This window comes from Podarcis cretensis, assembly GCF_951804945.1.
Source record: "Podarcis cretensis genome assembly, chromosome: 8".
NCBI classification, from domain to species: Eukaryota; Metazoa; Chordata; class Lepidosauria; order Squamata; family Lacertidae; genus Podarcis; species Podarcis cretensis.
Genome location: NC_137177.1, coordinates 78055486 through 78077608, shown reverse-complemented (window position 1 = coordinate 78077608; position 22123 = coordinate 78055486). Strand labels below are relative to the sequence as shown.

Sequence of the window (22123 nt, the reverse complement as noted above, 5' to 3'; positions counted from 1 at the left end):
CAGAAAGCATTTTTCACCCAACAACAATGGATTCTAATGCATCCTGTCTGCTATACATTTTTTTTTTGGTAGGGGGAGTGCACCCTCTGGATTCTATGGTTTTACACATTGGGACATAATATCAACCACCTGTTCCTTAGCAACTCTTAAAATAGGTAAATACAACCTCAAATAAACAACACCACATGACCTATTACACTGGGTCATGATGTATTTAACAAAAAAAAAGCCAAAATGGAGAAGTCATGTGTGAAGAACTAAGTTACAGTATATTCAGTAGCTTGCAGAACTGCCTTTAGCAGCAATAACTTGAAGCAACTGTTTTCTGTGTGACTATATATATATATATATATATATATATAATTTACTTAAAAGAATATTTATTTTTTTAAAAAAAGTCATACAGAAAACAATTACTTCAAATTATCATTGCAAAAGGTGGTTATACAAGCTACTGAATGTACGTAAAGTTATAAGAATTTTTAGATATTATATTTATATATATATATAAAATAAATGTTCATAAATGTACCAAGCAAACACATACAAATATGTAAACCACATGTCTGAAACCCACAGAAAAGTCCTGAAACCATTTTCTCTTTCCCAAAATGACCTCAAATATTTCTCTGCAAGGAAATGAGAAACCTCCCCCATTGTCTCTGTCTTCACAAATTCTGTCTTAAGGGCACATTTAAGGTGTGAATAGGGTGAGCCTGTGACCTGGCTCAGGAATTAAGTATCATTACAAAAGAATGGCCAGACTCCCCAGGTAATCCAGTCAAGTGACAGGTAACCTGGCAGACAGGGTAAAAACAATGCACTCAGATTTCTGTTGTAGACCGCCTTTGCTTTCTGTTGTAGACCGCCTTCGAATCCCTGCGGCGGGGTGCGCTCCCGCTGCTCCGTCCCAGCGCCTGCCAACCTAGCAGTTTGAAAGCACCTCTGGGTGCAAGTAGATAAATAGGGACCGCTTACCAGCGGGAAGGTAAACGGCGTTTCCGTGTGCGACTCTGGCTCGCCAGAGCAGCGATGTCACGCTGGCCACGTGACCCGGAAGTGTCTCCGGACAGCGCTGGCCCCTGGCCTCTTAAGTGAGATGGGTGCACAACCCCAGAGTCTGTCAAGACTGGCCCGTACGGGCAGGGGTACCTTTACCTTTAGGTAAGATGTGTCGGGGGGGTGGTCTTGGGCTACACCCCTTCCATGATGCATGTATGATGTATGGAGGAGTGGTCTAGAGCTCCAGGGCAGGGAATTTCAAAATGGTTATTTAAGGGCACGCACACATCATAATAATAAATTTTTATTTATTCCCCCAATTTCCGGCTCAGAAAACCGGTTCAGGGTGGTGAACAACAAATTTAAAACACTTAATTGTGATACAACAAAAAACAGCATAAAATACAGTATAAAAGCGTGAATAACAATAAATTCAAAGTTCAAAAATCAATTTAGGGGGAAATCCATCCAATAAACATTAGATGATCACTAGGGCTAGCTGGCTAAATTAGTCCTATTTGGGCCAGCGAGGAGGCCAGGGGAGAATTAGCTGTGGGATCCCAGAGCGAGTAATCTTCATAAAAAGGGGAGGGAGAGAGAAGGAAGGGGAATAAAGGATCAGGCTAAATTCAAATTGAAAGCCAGGCGAAATAGCTCTGTCTTACAGGCCCTGCAGAAGGAGGTTAAATCCTGCAGGGCTCTGGTCTCATGGTTTGGTCATCCTCCTCTCTCCTGCGTACGGGGGAGCACCCTGTTGCAACAGTTAATGAAGATCAGGCTTACTAGCTGCTTTGCTTCTCAATATTCTCTGGTTGGTCTCTGGTTGTTTTCTCCTACCGAAAGAGAACCTACAAAACGACTCTATATGGGCTCTTGGGTACCCCATAAGGGAAAAGGAGCAGTTTTTTTACCTATAACGTTAACTTAGTGCTTCACACATGCTATGGCTTTTATCAGACTTTCACCTCGTTGTGTGGAGGTATTTTGGCCCACTCTTCTTTACAAAGTCACTTCAGTTCATTGATGTTTGCTCATATGAAATGTGCGTTTTCAGTGCTAGCAAAATTGGGATCCTCTCTAAAACTATATTCCTATGAAGAGGAGACCCAAGGGTCCCAGCATGCCCAAAAGCCCTTCCTCCTCTTTGTAATATAAGGTATTACTCAGAGGTGAATGGAAAGCAATAATAAAATGCTCAAAGTTTCTTTATAATTGGGTTCCAAAGCTCTGAAGTCTTTGCTTTGAAAAGGGGGAAGGGGAGGGGGTGAGCTGTCCATGTAGAAGCTCAAATTGTAAATTTTTGCAAAACTTTGTTGCCACTGTGGGCGAGTTTCACACATACACATCAAATCTTGTTCTTAAAAGATTCCTCCCGCTTTTTCCACAGCATGTGACCAAGCAACCTCCGTCTAAGGAAGATGGTAGTGAGAGGACCTGGCAGTGAGAGGACCACTTTAGAGAGCCAAATAACAACACTTCAGAAGAAAAGGTTTCTTTCTTTTTTTTTTAATAAATTTTTATTAAGGTTTTAAAGATTAAATAACAATCAAAATAAAGAAAAAAGAAAAAAAACAATACACCATCAAAAAACAGAAAAAAGAAAAAAGGATAAAAGAACAAGTCAAACCTATGCATCACTTACTTACATTCACTTATTTCCTTGACCTCCTCACACCTCCCATTTTTGTATTCTAATTCAAATTGTTATTTCAGCAAATCCTTGCAACCTTGTTTTAATCTTAGTAATTTGTCTTATTATACTATAATCTTACATGCTCTCTTTCACCAATTCGTTTTTACTTAATCCTTTATGTCATTTCTGCTAAAACCACATAATTTTCTTTTCCCAACATCTTTCTAACAATCCTTAATTCTGCAATATTTTTGAAGATAAACTTTAAATTTTTCCCAGTCTTCTTCCACAGACTCTTCTCCTTGGTCCCGGATTCTGCCAGTCATCTCAGCCAGTTCCATGTATTCCACCACCTTCATCTGCCATTCTTCCCTGGTGGGTAGATCTTGAGTTTTCCAATACTTTGCGATGAGTATTCTTGCTGCTGTTGTGGCGTACATAAAAAAAGTTCTATCCTCCTTTCGCACCAATTGGCCGACCATGCCCAAGAGAAAGGCCTCTGGTTTCTTCTGGAAGGTATATTTAAATACCTTTTTCATTTCATTATAGATCATCTCCCAGTAGGTCTTAATCTTTGGGCATGTCCACCAAAGGTGAAAGAATGTACCTTCAATCTCTTTACATTTCCAACATTTGTTATCGGGCAAATTATATTTTTTTGCGAGCTTGACTGGTGTCAAGTACCACCTGTAAATCATTTTCATTATATTCTCTCTTAAGGCATTACATGCCGTAAACTTCATACCTGTGGTCCATAACTTTTCCCAGTCAGCCATCATAATGTTATGTCCAACATCTTGTGCCCATTTGATCATAACAGATTTAACCATTTCATCCTGTGTGTTCCATTTCAACAGCAAGTTATACATTCTTGACAAATTCTTAGTTTTAGGATCTAACAATTCTGTTTCCAATTTTGATTTTTCCACCTGAAAGCCAAGATATAAGATATACGGACTTGCTTGAAAATAAAACTCCATGGTGGTTGTCACCAATGGAAGCTAAGGCTCTGAAAAAACTCAATATGGAGGCAAATTGGCCGAAATATTGGGAAATTTTGGAGCAAGAAGGAGATAGATTAAAACTGCAGAGTTTTGACAAACTAAAAAATAAAGTACGAGATTGGCTTCATTATTATCAAATAAGGGAGGTTTATAACCTGGATAAGAAAATTGGCTTTCAGAAGAAAAGGTTTCACACATGTCACACTTCTTGCCAAAAGGTAGCAGGCACTCAGTGCATTTCAGCTTCTTCTAGTCTGTACTTAAATAACAACAGAAAGCGGGGGGGGGGGGGGGACTCAACAATAGTTTGGCTTCAAATGTGCACACACACTGCATGGCAATTCATGTTTTGTACTGATTTTAAACTTTAGAGGGGGGTTTTTATTAACAGTTTTAATACTACAAAACAATCCCCTCCTCATCTCAAAGAGGAGACAAAGGGGGAGTCTAAAGTAAAATAAAAGACAAACCAAAAACATGAATCTGTCAGCACAGCCCATCAGAAAGTATCAATATTCAAGTCCACAATGTTTAACACAGCCAGAAAGTTGTGCATATTGCTAGTTGTTTTCGTGTTTGCTTGCTTGCATAAACAATAAAAGAGTGTCAGTCTGCTACGAAAGAATCTTTATATTTTGTTCCTTAGCCAGGCATAGTTTATATGCTAATTTTTCCACGAAAGCGACTTGCAAAACTAGCATAGCACTCTTTGAGTCCTTCCAATATTGAGCAACAACTAGCTGGGCAGCTTCAAGAGGATCAGTTGTTAAAGGTTTGAAATGCAAACCCCCACTGTTCTTTTGAAAAATGTTTTCTGCATTCCTCGAGATTCCAATTGCTGCTGTCAAGTCATTTTAATAATTTCTGCAAAAGCTACAATCTAAAACTGACACTTTTTCACAAGTCCACACTGAGCTCGACTTTTGAGTTCTTTTAACAATTGTTCCGCATTAGCATTGCTTTCTTCTTTGCCATATCCTCAACCTACCATTTTAAGCTGAGCAATTAAGACAAACTAATTCTCTCGGCCTAACAGCACTGCTGGGCACACAAATATGTGCTTTGCCAGCTTACCCTCATGCCATGGAGAGAGTTCAGAGAGTGTCCCCTGGGTATAAACAAAAGCAGCACTTGTAGCCGCCAAGTGTGCTCAGCTAAGTACACCCGTCAGCACAGTACATAACACACTTCAATAATAATTTGTTGCCCCAGGTTAAATGTGCCCGTGTGGGCAAGCAAGCACAGTGTAATGATTAGCCACCAGCCCTCATAAAGGTTACATTGGAGTGGCAAAGGAGCTCTAATGGGCATCTTAATATAGCTTTGCGCTAAAGAGGTTAGCTACAGGTAACTTCCTAGAGTGGCATATTTGACTCTTCAGTTCACTCTTAGTTTTTCTCACATATGAAGTAGAGATAACACCTTTCCAAGGGTTCACTAATAAAATGATTATAGCCTGTGGAATGTGGAGATGAAAAAGGTCATACCCTTGGGGCTTCTAGGATGTAGCTCTGCTCACTTTTAACATCTAGCCTCTCCTGCGCTGCACTCTTTTCTGTGTCTGACCTACCCAAAATCCAAAAAGGAACTACCAACATTCAAAGTTCCTCCTCCTTTCTCTAGTTAGTTAGTTAAAGCAGTTTACATAAAATTTTAGATAAACATTAAGATTACCTACTGCAGACTAAGTGAATGACTCAGGCGGTGCAGGGGTCGGTGTGCATGAGGTGTGGAGGCAGAAAACAGTCCTCACTAGGACTGCTGCAAGCACACACTCTTCTTCAGCCATTAGCTCCCTCAGCACAGCAAGATATAAGCAGCTAAAAGATCCCAGTCTAAATAACATATAAGAGCTGGCAATTACCACAGCAGGAGAGCAACAGCAGAGCTGCTCCAGCGCAGCTGTTTTCTCATTAAAAGCAGAAAGTCATTTGCACTCAGGGACTCACAGCAGCAGCAACATCAACAAAGAGGCCAGGAATAAATGTCTCTTAGTTTTCCCTGTAAAGGGGGAAGGGTGAGTGTTGTCCAAGTGGTAAACAATGATTATTAGAGACTTTTTAAATGGTCTGGATGGAGCCCTGTGTTGTTGTTGGGTTTTCTCTCATACAAGAGGCTGTTCTTTGTGCTGGAACACTGATGAGCCACCAAGGAACCTTGGTTCCTTGTCCACACAACATTGTAAAATGTTTGCAGGTGAATGGCAATGGCTGCAATCCCCCTTTTGACCTAGCCATACCTGCCCCACCCCAGATGTCATGTATGATATCAGGTGTAGGGTAGGTGGGTGTGGCTTGACCAAAATGGCCTTGGTGGGTCAAATGAGGAGACCTTGTGGACCTAGTTAAGCCCACAAGCCAGATGTTCCCCACCCTGTTATACTAGTTTCCTAACTTTCTTATAGTCATTACTGTGGGTGTTCAGTCCTAATCCCCACTACCTATCCAAGAACAACACTGCAGTGAAGGCTTGGCTGGAATCTGCAGTGGGGTGAGTTCCATAAGTTACCCAGACAGCAAGGGTTTGTGGCAGCATCTTCTCTCTCCCTTCAACTTCAACTGCCGACCAGAAATGCCCAGAAGCAGTTCATCAGGTGGATGTCCTGAGCCCCAACATATCCAGAGTTATGGTAAGTCCTGATAGTGCACACAGTCCCAAAGGCAACACTAGAGAGTAGTGAGACTATCCAAATGATAAAATACCAGTCCAGGTCCAATACAATGAGCAAGGTTCAGTCAATCTGCAGCGTCAGATTTCCACCTCTACAGAAGATCCAGGGTTGGAACACCTGGGGTCAGTCCTGAAGTCCAGTGGAGTTCCCAAAACAGCCAAGCTGTGGTACATCAACGGAGAAAGTTGAGCAGACAGAGTCTCTGGCTTGCTTCCAATCTTGATTGCTGCAAATGAGTTTGCTCCAGCTGAGCAACTCTGCCTTGCCACTTGATGAAGCATGTGATCCTCACCTGCCCTAAGCTTAATCTGGCTGAGTGACCACAAAACTTCTTCAGACCTAACAGGCCCTATGATCTCTACTTGGTCCACTAGTGAGCTGGACTGCATTCTCTTGCCTGCATCAGTCTTCTGGAGTTCATTTCCACTGTTCCTGATGTCTCAGAGATCTCTATGATTCCAGACTTGGGAGCACCTCTGCTTCTGGTGATGTTCCTCTCTCCCCTGAACTGTAAGTTGTTGCTGCTGCAACATCTTCTGATGCCCTGTGAGTACCTCCTAAGTCCCCAACCTGCCCTTCCACATCTTTAGCTTGTCTCAGGGTGTACCAATCATGGCTACACCCTTCGCCAGGATCCTCTTCCCCTTCCTCAGTGTCCTGTCAGTTCATGACAGTGGCCCTGAGCATAGTCAGTAGGTGGGGAGTGATTGTATATGGATGAAGACCGTCCCCTAACAGTCCTTTAGTACATGGACAAAATCTGGCTTGGGTGAAGAGTCTTTGCGTCACCAAGCACAACACAGCTGTCAGTACACAAGCCCCACACTGGCAAGTCTATGCAAACCCTGAAATGTCTGGAAACATCATCAGCTCAACATCAGGAGATCAAACAAGGGTCACACAGAAATGTTTACACTCATTGTGTTCATAAACATTGACATAGCCCCAGTATGATACTTCCAGAATTAAACATCTCCTTTGAAATGACAAGTTATAGAGTTCTTCTGAACACATACAGAGTATCTTTCACTCTCCTCTCAGCGCGCTCCACATCTGGGGGCTGGCTACAAGGGTAGAACTTCCAGAGGAGGTGACCAGGTAGCCAAAGAATGACCCCTAACATCTCTTCTTTTTAGAAATGAGTTAGCATGTGCACCTCATCCCTAGCAGGCACTCAAGACCACTGAGTTTAAAAATAAAACCAAAGTACATGATAGCCATGAGAGCTACATCTTTTTAAAAATGCCCAACAGCCATGGAGAGTGTTCATTGCTGCTATAAAGTCATTTTGCCTGAGAACCTTGTCTATAATTCTTCCCAAGTTAGATAGTCCTGGATAGTAAACAGTTATGTTCCCCACCATTCCCCATGCACCTATTGTGAGGAGGTAATTTCAGCTTCTTCCTTAGAATCAAATTACAGAAGCCATTACCTTCTCTTTTTTATGTGGGATGATGGTCCACAGTCTCTTTGAGGAGCAGAGTTGTTGCTTCTAACCCCCATCTCTCCCCAAGCCAAGCATAAAAGAGCTGTAAAGAGACAGCATGCATACAAAGAGCAAGCCTGACCCCTGCAGGGCAATTGTCGATAATATGATTTGCCAGGACTTCAGATAAGCTATTCACACAGTAAGAGAAATGTTTCCTCAATGCAGAAAGAGGAATCAGCATTTGGGGGACTTCATTCAGAATGACTGTCAGCACAAGGCAACTGCTGGCTTTGCAGCTTGTAGGTCTGAGATATACCGGCTCTGAAGATGGATGTTTCATTTGGCTATCATAGCAGGCAGCACTAGCCTCAGAGGTTGACATTGTTGGGTACCTGTTGAAGCCCATACCCAACCAAGTGGCCCTACTGCTGACCCCCGATCTACCTTTCTCTGTGTTTGCTGCCCTCTCCAAATATGCAAGCAAAAGCATCTAGAAAGCAGTTCTTGCCTTGGCCTCTTTTTAGGGCAGTGGTGCTGATTTAGAATCAGCCCAAAGGGAGAGGGCAAATGAATGGGCAGTGGTGACAGTGGCAAAGAGGTGGGCCTACCAAGTGCATTTTGGCCAATCCCATCACCACCCCTGAATTGGATGTGGAGGAGAAGCATAGGAGGCAAGAAAGCGAAAGGGGCAAAAGTATAGGACCAATGGGTGGTATCCAGTGTTAGACCTACTCAGAGTAGACTCGTTGAAATTAATGGGTATGTCTAACTTAAGTTCATTAATTACAATCGGTCTGCTCTGAGGAAGATTTCGTTGGATATAGCCCCATGGTAATCAGGATGTTGGAAACAGTGAAACAAATGACGTTTTGGGTAGAAGATGAACTGCAGCAGAATGGAAACAGTGCTGCATGTGATAATTACAGGGCAGAACAGAAAATGGTGCCTTATTGCATCCCAAAATGGCAAGCCCTGGGGAGTAGGACAGGAGGAAAGCCTACTCAGTGGAAACCCATACAGTGGAGGGTAAGCTGAGGCTGAGATGGGAATGACTTGCCCATGGTTCCCTAGCAAGTTGGCGGCAGAGACAACATTTGAACCAATAACTTCTGGAGTCATAGCTCAACTTCTTAGCCATTATGATATACCATCCCTCATTAAAAATGAACATATCCTCTTTGGCTTTACCCAATGCATGTTTTGTTTATAATGCATTCCATTCAAGTTGCTAATTCCTGGCATTTGACTCAGCATGGAGCGGGGGGGGGGGGGGGGAATATACTTGTAAAAAGGGACCAGGTGATATCACCCTGTACTACGTTGTTTCATGCTTCAGTCCTTGAGTTGTCTGAGGAGATTTATTGGTAGTTCCTGGATAGCTCACCTCTCTGCACAAACTGTAAATGATGAGGTCTCTAAGAGGCATAAGAACTTAAGATGAACCTGCAGGATCAGGCCAGTGGCCCATCTAGTTGAGCATCGTGTTCCCATGATGGCCAACCAGATACCTATGGGAAGCCTGCAAGCTGGGCATGAGCGCAACAGCACTCTGTCCAACTACACTTCTCAGCAACTGGTCTTCAGAGGCATGATGCCTGTGACAGTGGAGATGGAATGCAGCCATTGTGACTAGTGGCCATTGATAGCCATGTCCTCCATGGTTTTGTGTAATCCTCTTTTAAAGCCACATGACCAGGAAGCTGTACACCGGCTCCCTCGGCCAATAAAGCAAGATGAGCGCCGCAACCCCAGAGTTGTCCACGACTGGACCTAACGGTCAGGGGTCCCTTTACCTTTAAGCCTTAGTTAGAAATAGCTGTCCTAAATAGTTGGGATTTTGAAACCCATGTAAAAATGCACAACATAGAGCTCTTGAGCACTGCAAGGGGAAAGAATTGTATATTGTGGGGGCCACCACAGGAAAGGGCTTGTCTCTCATGTCTACCAACCAAGTTGACCCCATAGTCGACATGAGGACAATAGCCCTTTCTCGCTGTTTCTCAATCTGTGTTATTTAGAGCATACGCACCAGCTCCTAGGGGCCAAGCTACTCTTGACATCCCCCTTTTTTAGGAAGCCGGGCCCCCTCAATGTTCAGAGGGTGATTGGCTCCACCTCTTGGCTCCTTGTGGCATCAGGATACTGCACAATGTGAGGACGTTGAATCAGGCTCCCTCAATCATCTTGGGAAGAGGGCTCCTCTTAAGAATGGGAAATGTTTATTATGTATTTACAAAAGTATTGTAAAACAGGTTAATACATTGGCAGAATTTTAAGGATTTTGGAAATAATACAGGAAAGTTGAGGTAGGAAAATAATTTGCAGTAGAAATGATATGCAGTTGAAAAAGAAATTTAAGGAACCAGGGGAGGGGGAGTGAGGGAAGTCAAGGGATTCGGAGAATCCCATTTTATGGATTTGATATCGCTTTTGTGTATATTTTTCTTTGTTTGTGGTTGTTGTGGTTGTGGTTGTTTGTTTGTTTGTTTTTGTTATTTCTGTTGAAAATTTAATTAAAATATTATTTTAAAAAGAGAAGATGACTCTTCTGATTCAGAGGTAAGCTGCCTCTGCTCTTAGAGGCAGGACATTTAGCCATAATGACTACTAACTACTGATAGCTTTATCTGCCTACAGCTACGTAAACCTCACTGAGTTCAATGAGACTTACTTTTGAGTATGTGTGCATAGGATTGTGCTCCAAGTCTCTCTTGGTCCTTTGATCCCTTCACAAATCTGTGGGATTCTCACTTTGGACATGAGGGGGCAGTGTTAACTGTTGTATGACTCCACTGCTGGAGGAAATTCCTTTTAATACTGATATTGAGGAAGGAGTAGTTTGTTATCTTTTACTAATCCAAAGTTTTTATATGGCAAAACATAGAATGCCATTTTCTTTTCCAAAATAGCACCCGCCACACATGCTTTTCGTGCCAACAGGGTCAAATCTCAGAGGACTGTCCTTTGGAAGGATCATGGGGGTAATATCAGTCGAAACTGGGACGCTGTTGGCTCTCGTAGAAAATGAATATTATTGTGGTAGTTATGAATGCAGATTTAGGGGGTTGCTGCTGCTGCTTTGAGAGCTTCATAATAAGTTTTAATGTTCACTGAGGGGGCCATAAAACATAAGGATGAACATTTCCATATTTGAAAATGTCCTTGATTGGCAGTTTTATTATCTCTGAAAGGTGCATGGCTTTCAACACAATCAGCTTGTGGGTTTTGTTTTTGTTTTTTTACTTATTCTTTTTTTTCCTTTTTCAAAAGCGAAAATGATTTTGCTGCTTAAGTCATGCACACAGCTAATTGTATTTTAATAAGTCTCTTAAAATCACTCTGCATTTCTTTTATATCCTAATATTAGATCAAGTGATTGCTGGGAGACACTAGAGGACACTGAAATTTATGAGGGTGAGAAAGAGAGTACTGTAATGAAGCTTTAGTGGCAAAAAACCCAGTGCCAAACTATTTATGCAATAGTGATACTTTGCAGCTTGGATCAAGACCCAAGTATTCCTCCAAGAGCTGACTCAAGCACTAACACACCTAATCCAACTCACATCTCTGACTCAGAAAATGGACACTCTCTAACACAGAAAATGGCTTCCTTCCCCCATATCTGGAATTGCCTCGTTTTCCGGCATGGAAAGACATTAAGGGTTTATTCCAGGCTTGCAGATAGCCACTAGTAACAACTAAGAATGTTAGTTCTTTCCAGCAGCTGAACAACAGGGGAGTTTTGTAAAGTGGAAGGGACTTTGTTTGTTTCAGGCAGATGGGTGCCAGAACATGGTAACATAATTTAGTTTCAAATAAGTTGCATCACTGCATATGCCCAGGTAGGATAGCAAAAGTATTTGTGGATTTATTTGAAAGGCTGGCATCTGTTGGCCAAGGGGACTGGGGACCTGGAATGCCTCCCTTTAGTGTCTCCCCCCACCCCACAAGCAAGCTGGTAATGGACGTGCATCTACCACCAAGCATATAGGATTCTGCTTTCAACCTGCACTGGAAAGCACCATTTGCTTGCCACTTCCCAACATATGCTGAGAGCTGAATCCTATGTGTGGGGGCAGCATATACATGGGCTGGGGGACCTCCGCACATAGATTTCCCCAAAGCCGCCAGCTTCCCAACTGGGTCCGCTAATAGCTCCTTAACATTAGCTACTGTTCCAAAGCAATTTCTTGTTATACTGTAGCCAGTTAATTTCACACTGGGAAACTGGTTCCAATATGACTGGTTTATCTTCTAACTGTTTCTGTCACTAGATACTGCTACTTCTTTTCCTCTTGTATAGGCTGCTGGCATGAATGAATATTGTTGCCTGATACTGGATGGCTAAGCCTACTTTTGCCTGAGATATTATGAATATAGTGGGCCTGCTTATTCAGCATACATCCTGATTTGTTTGCACAAAGCTTACACAGTTGTTAGATTATGTCTGAGCTTTATTGAGCATTCATTCTGATTTGTTTACAGGGCAGTTATATGACAAAGAGCATTCATCATCTTGATTTGCTTGTGCCATGTTTACACATCTTCATTTGTTCATTAATCATTCATTCATCCCACACTTTTAAGTGCATCTCCCCAATACTTTCCCTATTGCAAAAAAACCTAGTGGCTGGTTGTTGTTTTTTAAGCACTCGAATCCACTTCACTTTGCTTAAATCCCTCCTGCAAAATAGTGACAGTCTGGAGGCACTAAGGTCAGATCCACACCATGCATATAAAGCACTCACATACCACTTTATCAGTTATGGCTTCCTCTAAAAGAAGCCTGGGAACTGTAGTTTGTTAAGGGTCTAACCGCACAGAGCTACAATTCCCAGCATTCTTAAAAAAACTACAGTTCCTCCAAGGATTCTCCATATAATAATGCTTGATACATGTTGTTTGGATGTGACCGCCTCAGTGCCATCTATGTGCAATGGCATTTACAGAATACAAGAAGACAGGGCCCTATCTTGAGAAGCTTACAATTTAACATTAGGTTCAGGAGAAACAACAGGAGAGAAAAGTGAAGGCAGGAGTAAGCAGAGGATACCTGTTGGTTTCATTTGCTCACTTTGCTTCATTTCATGGAAAAGGTGGGTTTTGAGGAGGGACCTGTAGGAAGCAAGAGAGTGACATCACACAGCTGTTCTGTGAGGCCGTTCCAAGCATGCCAGTCACTCATATCCTGCTTGTGGGCTTCCATCTGTCTGGCCACTGTTGAGATCAGAACAGGGACAGCCTACCCATGAGGCAAGATGAGGTGACTGCCTCAGGCAGCAGGATCCAGAGGAGCATCAGATCCCAATGTACCGGTAGATTTTTATTCCCCACTTTTTCCTAACATAGATCTTCACTTGTCGCTTCTTCTCTGGTGGGATGGGAGCATCATTTTGTGGTTTGCCTCAGGTACCAAAATGTCTTGGGGCTGCCCTGGAACAGTGCTGCCATAGATGGACATTTGGTCTGATCCAGCATAACTCTTAGGTTACATCCATTCCATATGTTGAAAGCACATTGGTCCCCCCGAAGAATTCTGGGAACTGTAGCTCTGAGGGGTAAATCACTGTTCAAGGATTCTTTGAGGGAAGCCATGCACTAGTTCCAGGTACAGGCAGGGATGTATCAGGACATAAGTGTGGGGGTGGGGGCAGACATGTTGCTCTATGATCCCTGGGTCTTTGCAGTACGCAGCCCTTTGTCCAGCACCCATTACCTGTCATAATGATGGGCAGTTATATTTCTGTGGTACTTTTCTAAACACATTTCCCAAGGCAGTTATCTTCTCATATAGCTAGAAAGCCGTAGGCCTAATTTGATAATTTCATCTGGTGTCTGTGGCCTAGGTTGTCTGAAAGTCTCCTTGGGACAAGCATGAACAAAGGCATATACATCTATATATAGAAATACATAGATGGATCCCAAATACATTTCCTTAGTTCCACAAAAAAACCCAAGAGATGGAGATGTTCGTGAAAGGTCCCCTTTCTCAACAGCAGGCTCCTGGGAGGCACATGTTCCTTTCAAAGTTCTGTGTCGGAAGTAAATGTCCAGCTATTTAGCCCCTTTTTCATGTGGTTCCTTTAATCTCCCAGATTGGGTTACGGAGCCATTTTACAGTTTCAGTTTTACAAAGCAAAAACCTTCCTTTAATGTTGGCATTTTTGAAGAAAAAAGGCTTCAATCAAAACATGTGGGACTGGGTTCCCCCCCTCTCCTTTTTTACATTCGCCAGATGTGACATGTGGAAAGGGAATGAGCTAAAATGTGGCGTCCAGGTCCTGCCTCAGTGACGAGATAGGAAAGGGGAAACTAACATAGTTTTTTGCAAAAGGTCCCCTGTTCATTCTTGGGCTGCAATCGGAGGCACACTTATTTGGGGGTGGGGGGAGCTGCCAATAACAGCCGGATTTCAGATTCAGAGGCCTGCATGATTGATTGCCCCTCCATATGGACTGTAGCACAGTGATAATAGAGCACAAATTTTGCCTGCGAGGTTCAATCTCTAGCATCCCCAAGTAAGGCTGAGAAAGACTCCTGTCTGAAACTCTGGAAAACCACTGCCAGGCAGCATAGACAGCATGGAGCTAAAAGGATCCATAGTTTGACATAGAGTGGTACCTCAGGTTACAGACGCTTCAGGTTACAGATGCTTCAGGTTACAGACTGCTAACCCAGAAATAGTACCTCAGATTAAGAACTTTGCTTCAGGATGAGAACAGAAATTGCACGGTGGCGGCACAACAGCAGTGGGAGGCCCCATTAGCTAAAGTGGTACCTCAGGTTAAGAACGGACCTCCAGAACGAATTAAGTTCTTAACCCGAGGTACCACTGTACTGTAGTTCTAAGAACATATGAACCTGGCTTCTGGATCAGGCCAAAGACCCATCTATTCCAGCATTTTATTCTCACAGTGGTCAAACAGATGCCTGTGGGGGGCCCATAAGAAGGACTAGAGAATAGTTCAGGCGGTAGAGCATAAGACTATAAATTCCGTAGTTTATGCACTGTGTTGAGGATTGCTTTCTTCTGCCTGTCCTGGATCTTTCAGCAGCTTCTTATGTTCCTATAGAGCCAAATATTTTGCACTGTGTAATAGGCTAAACTTAACTTCTAGCTGGCTGTACCAGGGTCTGCTCATGTACCTGTTGTTTACAGTAGGCGCTGCCACCTCAACTCCAACGGCATCCCTTTGGGCACCCATTTGCTTTCTTCCTTATAGGTTGATGGCTACCAATCACACCTACCAGACAACTTTTTGATGACAGGAAAAACCTGCCAACCATTCCTAAATGTGGGTGGCCTGCCTCCCCAACCCCCACTCAGTGTCTCAGCAGAGCGTAGAGAGACATAACGATGCACAGTTGTGCACACTTCAGGCCTCCTGCGATGCAGGTTCTCCTTCCACAAACTCCACATTCCATATCAACTGGCATTTCGCTAGGAAATGAAAGAAATAGTAGGAATTGTGCACCACACTAGAATCTTATCCCTCTCTGCTCTTATGCACGTGATCTCTCTCTATGACAGCTTTGTAAAAATCTTGGGACCCGCTCTATTTTCTCTGCCATTTCAAAAGCAGAAGAAACAAGTGATTTTTCCTCCCTTCCTGGGGCCTGTTGCGGTTGGAGGGTGGTGGGGGAATTGAAAACAAAAGTGGCACCAATCTCTGTTGGGTCCCCATCTTGTCCAGTCTCCTTTACATCCACCCTTCCTTTTCTGTTACATTTCCTTGAAGTTGAGCTTCCCCAGAGAAGCAAGGGGGATTGCAGAGTTTTGTGGCACTTGGGGGAAGAGAGAGAGCGAGAGAAAGAGAGAGAGAGAGAGACTTGGAAGGAAAAGGAAAAGAGAATTGCAGCTGCAATGTTAAGAATGAGAAGCTAATCAAAGGCAGCCCAGGCGGGCACTCCTTTCATCTCCTGTCTTCAAAGAGGCGCAAACAAATACTGATTGTGTGCCATGCAACAGCCTCTGTGGCAGTGCTGTTGACAACCTCTCCATCCTCTTAAGACGGCACCCACTTCCATAAGCACATACACCATTTCTAATATTATCACTATTAGTCACCACTGCATTTTATTATATAACACTGTACAGTGCTATTTTAAAGCGCAGCTTGGGGTCTGGGTACAGAAAGGTCCCTTCTTCAAGGCACTTAACATACACATTTTGCCATGTGGGGTGAAAAAGAGAGGGGAGGACAACAAGCAAAGGAGTTGTCAATCAATCAATCAATCAGTCAGTCAATCAAAAGTTTATTGTATTAACCAAAGGCCATAACAATTTCAACCATTACAATTTGCCACACGACAAACCATGACATCAAGCATGCAGCAATTACATAAAGAAAGAGTGTCAGAATTCATAAATATCATCTGTTCGTGCATACCTAGCTTAACTTCCATTAGACCTCTGAATCTCCGGCACAACTTGTTGCAATACTGTCTAGCTCTCTCTTTCTAACCTTTCCTGCAGCCAGAGCATGAAGTGCCACTCTATGTGTCACAAATCTCTTAGCGTCACAGACACAAAAATGAACCATTTTCTGCCATAGTAATTCTGCTTCCCAGAATTAGCAAAGGTTCCAGGAATCACTCTCTTGGATCGCTTTACAAAAGACAGATTAACAAGTAGCATATGATGTCCTCCACCTGAGGACTTTTGCAGAGTCTGTCATCAAATGGAACCCTGTTGTAGCGGCCATCCAGAATAGAAGTGGGCATCACTTGGAATCTGAGCTCCATGAAAGCATTTCTTAATGTGGCAGGGAGTTGTGGGGATGAATGGGAGAATCGAGGGCAGCAAGTGATAGATAGATGCAAGCCAATCCAGTGTGCATTTAAGCTCAATTTCAGTCTTGTGGCTTGGTCTCAGCTGGGAATTTTTAGTTTCTCATTTCCCTTGGCTTGAGATTTGGATTTCAGCTTTGGTTGTTGTGTTGCAGTGGGGGGGGGCAGCCTTGCTCTTACCCAGTTACCTATTTGGGGGGCCAGTAACCATGATCTTATTGGCAGTGTTAACAGTAGCTGTGGTGGCCTTTCTCCCCCAGCAAGGTCAGCCACCCACAAAAGCCTCTGAAGGCCTCTTCTGTACAAACCAAGATTAGATCCATGTGTTGGCTTCTTCCTAATGAGGAACACCTGCCTTAGCTGGGGAAGAATTCAATTAGGAGGCTGGAAGAGCTATTGATAGGGGTGGGGGTAGAAATGTTTGGAGCCAAGGAATGAAAGGATCATTACATGCATGCACAGAGCATGGAGTAATCTGGGCAGAGAAATCTGCTCCCATAGAGAGCCCATCCTATCTCTTCCACTTTCAACTCCAGCCCTCCCCCAGCCCCCCACCGCCAGCACACACAACAAGGCACCAATTAGACCGTTCTACTCGTGGAAAGCCACAGCGTCGGTCTCCCTTTATTATGGACAGTAGCAGGAAACTGGCAGATTGGAACCAAATGGGAGGCCTGACTCATACCAGATGCAGCCTTTACAGAGTGCTGTGGGGAGGATGCAGCGGAGAAAAGGGAAGAGGCTTTAGAAAGACAGCAATTTCACTTTGACATATCTGCTAGCACTGAGGAGGATGCAGAAGAGGGTGTCAGTAGTCTGTCAAAGGTGGTCCAGTCACGCCACCCTAGCTGAAGAGATAGAGTGGATGCTCAGCAGCCAGACCTAAGTACAGAAGAGGCCAAATATTTCAGGCAATAAAAAGCCATCTTCAGGAACTGTGTAGTCTTGTGTTCGGAAAGCAATTTGCTATCCTTGTATAAGAGTTTTAGGCTGTGATCCTATACCCCTAGAGTCCCCAGCATGGCATCTGTAGGAACCATGGTGCCCTCAGACACCTTGCTGGCTCCTGCCAAAGCCCAGTGTTTAATTACTATTTTGCTTTTTGGTCATTGTTGCTTGGTGGGTGGGTTTCCTGTTTTTTGGTGAGGGTCTGCTTTTGTGGGTCTATATCTTATTGGCTGTGTAGATGTTGTCCGTTTTTTCCGAGAGAAACACAATTTTTCCTTCTTCAAAATGGGCATTTGGTGGTGCCTGCAATAGTTTCTTAGTTTTCAAGATGTGCCCTGTCAAGCACATTCTGGGGGACCCACTTATCTGGGTATGATCTCTACTGGGCTCCATCAGACTTACTTCTGAGTAAATATTACGGTAATGTGATTGAACTGTTAGAGGAGCAATGGACAGGACCCAGAGGGACAGAGTTTATTTTATTTTAATAAAAATATTTATACCCCCATCTTTCCATTAAAACTCAATCAAAGGGGGCTTACAATAAATATTAAAATAAGACACAAGAAGAAAATAAATAATTCACAATTTTAGAAAGACAAGAGGGAGAACAGATGTAAAAAACAAAACAAAAAAGGAGAACAGAGGATCAACAAAGAAGCAATCAGCTCAGCAAGCCAAATCCCTGATGGGGAAGGAAAGCCTTTGCAAGATGGTAAAAATGACCAGAGAGGGGCAAGGCAGACAATAAGTGGGACTAAAAAGAAGGCTCTCACCTGTGCTCCTGCCAAATGCAACTCTCATATTGGTGGGACATGAAGGAGAGCTTCTCCAGTATAAAGGGTTCAACTCACATGAGAAGAGGTAGTCTCTTATGTGCCCTAACCCTCAGTTAAGCTGCAAAATCAAGACTGTGAACTGAATTGTAGTTTGGGGTGGTTAATGAGAACCATGTTAGCTGCCCACATAGACCCTACACCAGATTTTCATAGGGCTAAAATTCCATAGTTCCATTGGGAGCCATCGCAACAAGGGGGTGCTGAACTGGTTGCTAAGTCTTGAAACACCATCCAGCTTTCTGGCTATAGCAAGGTCTATATCTGACACAGATCAGCAATGGTCAATGGTACCAGAGGCAGGTGACACAGTGCCAGACAAGCTGGAGGTCAGATCCTACAGCAGGAACTCGGGTTAGAAGTGCATGGTTACAGAAGGGTAAGTGGTTGGATACCAGATCAGGCAAATAGGAACCAAGGGACAGAGGCGGGATTGGCTGGGAATCGGATGGTGATGGCCAACAGCTTGGATTAAGAGAATTCCTGGAGGATAAGGCTATGCTCTGCCTTCAATGTCAGATGCCATATGCTAGAGATCACTAGTGCAGAGAAGGCTGTTGTGCTTAGATCCTGTACACAGGCTTCTCTTACGGGCATCTGGTTGAGCACTCTGAGGATGATACTGGACTTCATGGGCCATTGGCTTGATCCAGCAGGGCTCTTCTTATGTTCTTACCCAGTGAGTCTGTGTTGCTACTCAATGCACAAGTTGCTCCAACTGAGGGTTCAAGTCTGGATCAACAGTTATAAAGGGTCAATAAAAAAACCACTGCTGGGTCACTGTGTCCCACAGACCATTATCCTTTCTGGCCATTCAAAGGGTGGTGCTGCAGCAAAGGAAGAAGCAGCCACTGCAACCTCCAACCTGTGAGCTGCCTTGGTGGTGCAGGGAGAAGGGAACCTGGAACGTGCTGTCTGAGTTGCCTGCTTTGACTCCCCTGGTGCATTACACTGGTGTAGTGCGGACAATGCTGCCTGAAATTTTAGTTATCTGTGTCCTTCCCTTCCTCAAAGAACTGCAGAGCAGCCCCTTTCAGACTCCCTGTGGTAGGCTAAGCTGAGCAGGGGAGCAGGGATTCAGTCCTGAGTTTTCCATATCCAAGTCTTACTCTAGCTGCTGCACCACACTGGAAACAGCATTGGAAACAGCCGGTTCGCCAGGATTCTGTGGCTGGAGCGAGCACTTTAATGTCACAGAGAATCTTGGGTAGCCTGTGGATAAGGCCTGTAATTTAAAGGCATGGCAGATTATCAATAAAGCTATTAGAGAAGGGAGGGTACTGTCTAGCCCAGAAAGTCATTCCTTGCCTCATGTACCTCCACCACCAGCCAAACGAGACAGTAGTTCAGGAAGGATCTATAGGAAGCAATTATGGTGGCCACCTGTCCCTGGAAGTGGGGGAAGAGAAAGGGTGGCAGGCTTCAACCATCATTTATTGAAATTTATGTTAAAAAGTGTCTTTCCTGCTGCTGAGCCTGGGTGAATCCCGGCAGGTGATCTTGATCTTTAACTTCTGGATGAACTTATGTGACAATCACCCAGGGGCCTGTTTTCCTGGGAAACTGCTGTGTCCCCAACACAACTTTTTCAGTAGAATGGGGGCAGGGGACAAAGGGAAATGAGGTACACAAAGGACATGTACAGAGATTCCTCTCTTGCGCACAAGTGGTGCGGGTGGGAATGTGAGGAACACAACCCTAAAGCTACATCCAGTGCATATTGCCAGAGACCTTGTCAGCACCCTTGTGTTTTACAATTGTATTTGATCCTCTTGGGGTGGGAGGGTTAAGTCTCAGGCATGTTTTAGATTACGCCAGTTGGGATATGGTGTTGACAGGACTCAACGAGGCTTACTGCAGAACCTTGTTAGCCTGGTCTCCCAGGCACAATCCCACCCAGAGAAGGCATTTGCTAGCTGGCAAAACAAGCCCAGCACAGGAATTGTGAAAACTCTGTGGTTGCTGCACAGTGGCTATCCAAGGGACTCTGTTGAGGTCAGCACATCATTGCAACAGCTGTGGGAAACCAAAAGATTGTCTCTGTTCTTGTGTATGCAGTGAGAATGGGCCGGGGCATTGCTAGACATACTTTATGGGGGCTAGAGCCATACATTTCCTTTTAAGAGCCAACTTCCCTGCACAGAGCTGGCCCTGGCAATAGAGCCACTTTGGTTATAGTGCAGCCAGCTATCAGGCTCTTCCACTTTTCTTCCATTCCAATTACTTAGACTTTAACTTCCTCTTTTGCCTCCAGGGGTGGAAATTTCACTTGCTTACCTCCAAAACTAAACACCACAATATTCATTGTTCCACATTGACCAAGTAAAGGAATCTCTTGCCTGGAATTCTTAACCCTGGACCAGTTCTAAATGGCAGAGATTAGCATTCAAAGAGATCCAAGCAGTCGCCCTGATGGGAAGGCAGATCTGAGCGTGGGATGGTCATGTCAGGAATAAGAGAAGGCAGGTTTTTAAGGACTCTACAAAAATAGGCAGAACATCTTTGGGGGACAGCAAAACCAGGGCTGGAGGGCTGAGGATGACAGCTAGATAATTCATTCTGCATGTTAAGTCCTCTCTTTGGGGTAAAGTCACATCACATCTGCTAAAAATGTTTCTTTGAGAGAGGGTGTCTTAGATTATTATTCTTTTAAACCAGGTTTCTTGTAGATGTGTGTGCATATGTTAGCAAATTCAGGGAGTGCCTCATAAAATGATTTCTAGAAAGCACCAAAAAACTGGGTAGGTTTATCTTCAAAGGGGGAAAACGGTTTGTGGTCACACACTTCACTGGGGCCTTGCATTTTTGTCTGCAGTGTTTCCAGTGGCTCTACCTTATAACCGGATTCCTCAGTGAGAAAGTATATTTGGGACAAAAGCAAATTTCAGTCAGTTCGGGAGAACTCATTTCATTTTTTCTCTCCTTTGGTTCCTGAAAACATGCTATTATTAATTAAAGAGCACAAATACTGAAGCGGGGGGGGGGGTTGCACCCGCCTTTCGTTCTCTGGCCTCAGCCGCGTGTCTCTCTCCTTTCGTCTCCTCTTGCTAAATTTTTCAGTGTTTTTAACATCAGACTGATGTTAGGTATAATTACCAACTTTGCACCAAAATTATATTTGACATGACTTGTGTGGGGAAATTAGAGCATTTCAGAGACCGCAAATTCACCTGGGAAGACGAGCCAAGCAAAGACAAGGCGGCACGGAGTGGAAGTAATTTGAATATTACATGTGCCCTCCTGAAAATGCCAAAATCATTTAAATTGTTAGAAAGGATATTTTCCCTAATTAACCGTGTGTGCTGGAGGGTTCATAACAGCGCTGGGGAGACAGAGGCTGGACCAACCAAGCAGAGATGGGACACACACCGCAGGGGGCAGCAGAGTACTGGTTGCGGTGGGAGGGAATGGGGGGGCCTCCTCCCACAAAACTGTGGCGGGTTAATTGCCACCCTACAGCTGTTTGCTCTTCCAAACAGACACTTGGTTCTACAGGGAACATGCCACGCTCCTAGCATCATATTTGGGGGTGGAGGGCTGTCCGGTCCAACCTGCCGGCCGCAATGCACAACCATTGAAACATCCAGCCAATGCAAGATGGTGGCGTTTGGCTATCGTTAAGCACAGTAGAGCAAGAGGCAGGCCGATCTGACCCTCAGGGGCAAAAGACCCGTATAGCCAAGCCCCCCACTGCGACCTCCACCTCCTGCAGCTCTAAAACAGTCAAGCTTTCTGGAGGTTTCCCTTGCCTGTGGCTGTGAAAACCGCACTGGGTCTTTGCGCTCCCTCTAATGTGAGGGCTTCCACCTG

At 44.0% G+C, this 22123-nt stretch overlaps 1 protein-coding gene across 2 annotated transcripts in view; it reads left to right on the top strand.

The window, feature by feature from the left end:
- The first annotated feature begins 2394 nt into the window (after positions 1-2394).
- Positions 2395-22123, top strand: part of CASZ1 (castor zinc finger 1) — a 446064-nt gene continuing 426335 nt past the window's right edge. Inside the window, exons 1-2 of one of the 2 annotated variants that reach the window (XM_079986666.1) lie at positions 2395-2491; positions 3827-3857. The gene's annotated coding sequence lies outside the window, so the exon portion shown is untranslated. The remainder of the gene's footprint in view (positions 2492-3826; positions 3858-22123) is intronic. The other variant, XM_079986664.1, reaches the window with a different exon arrangement.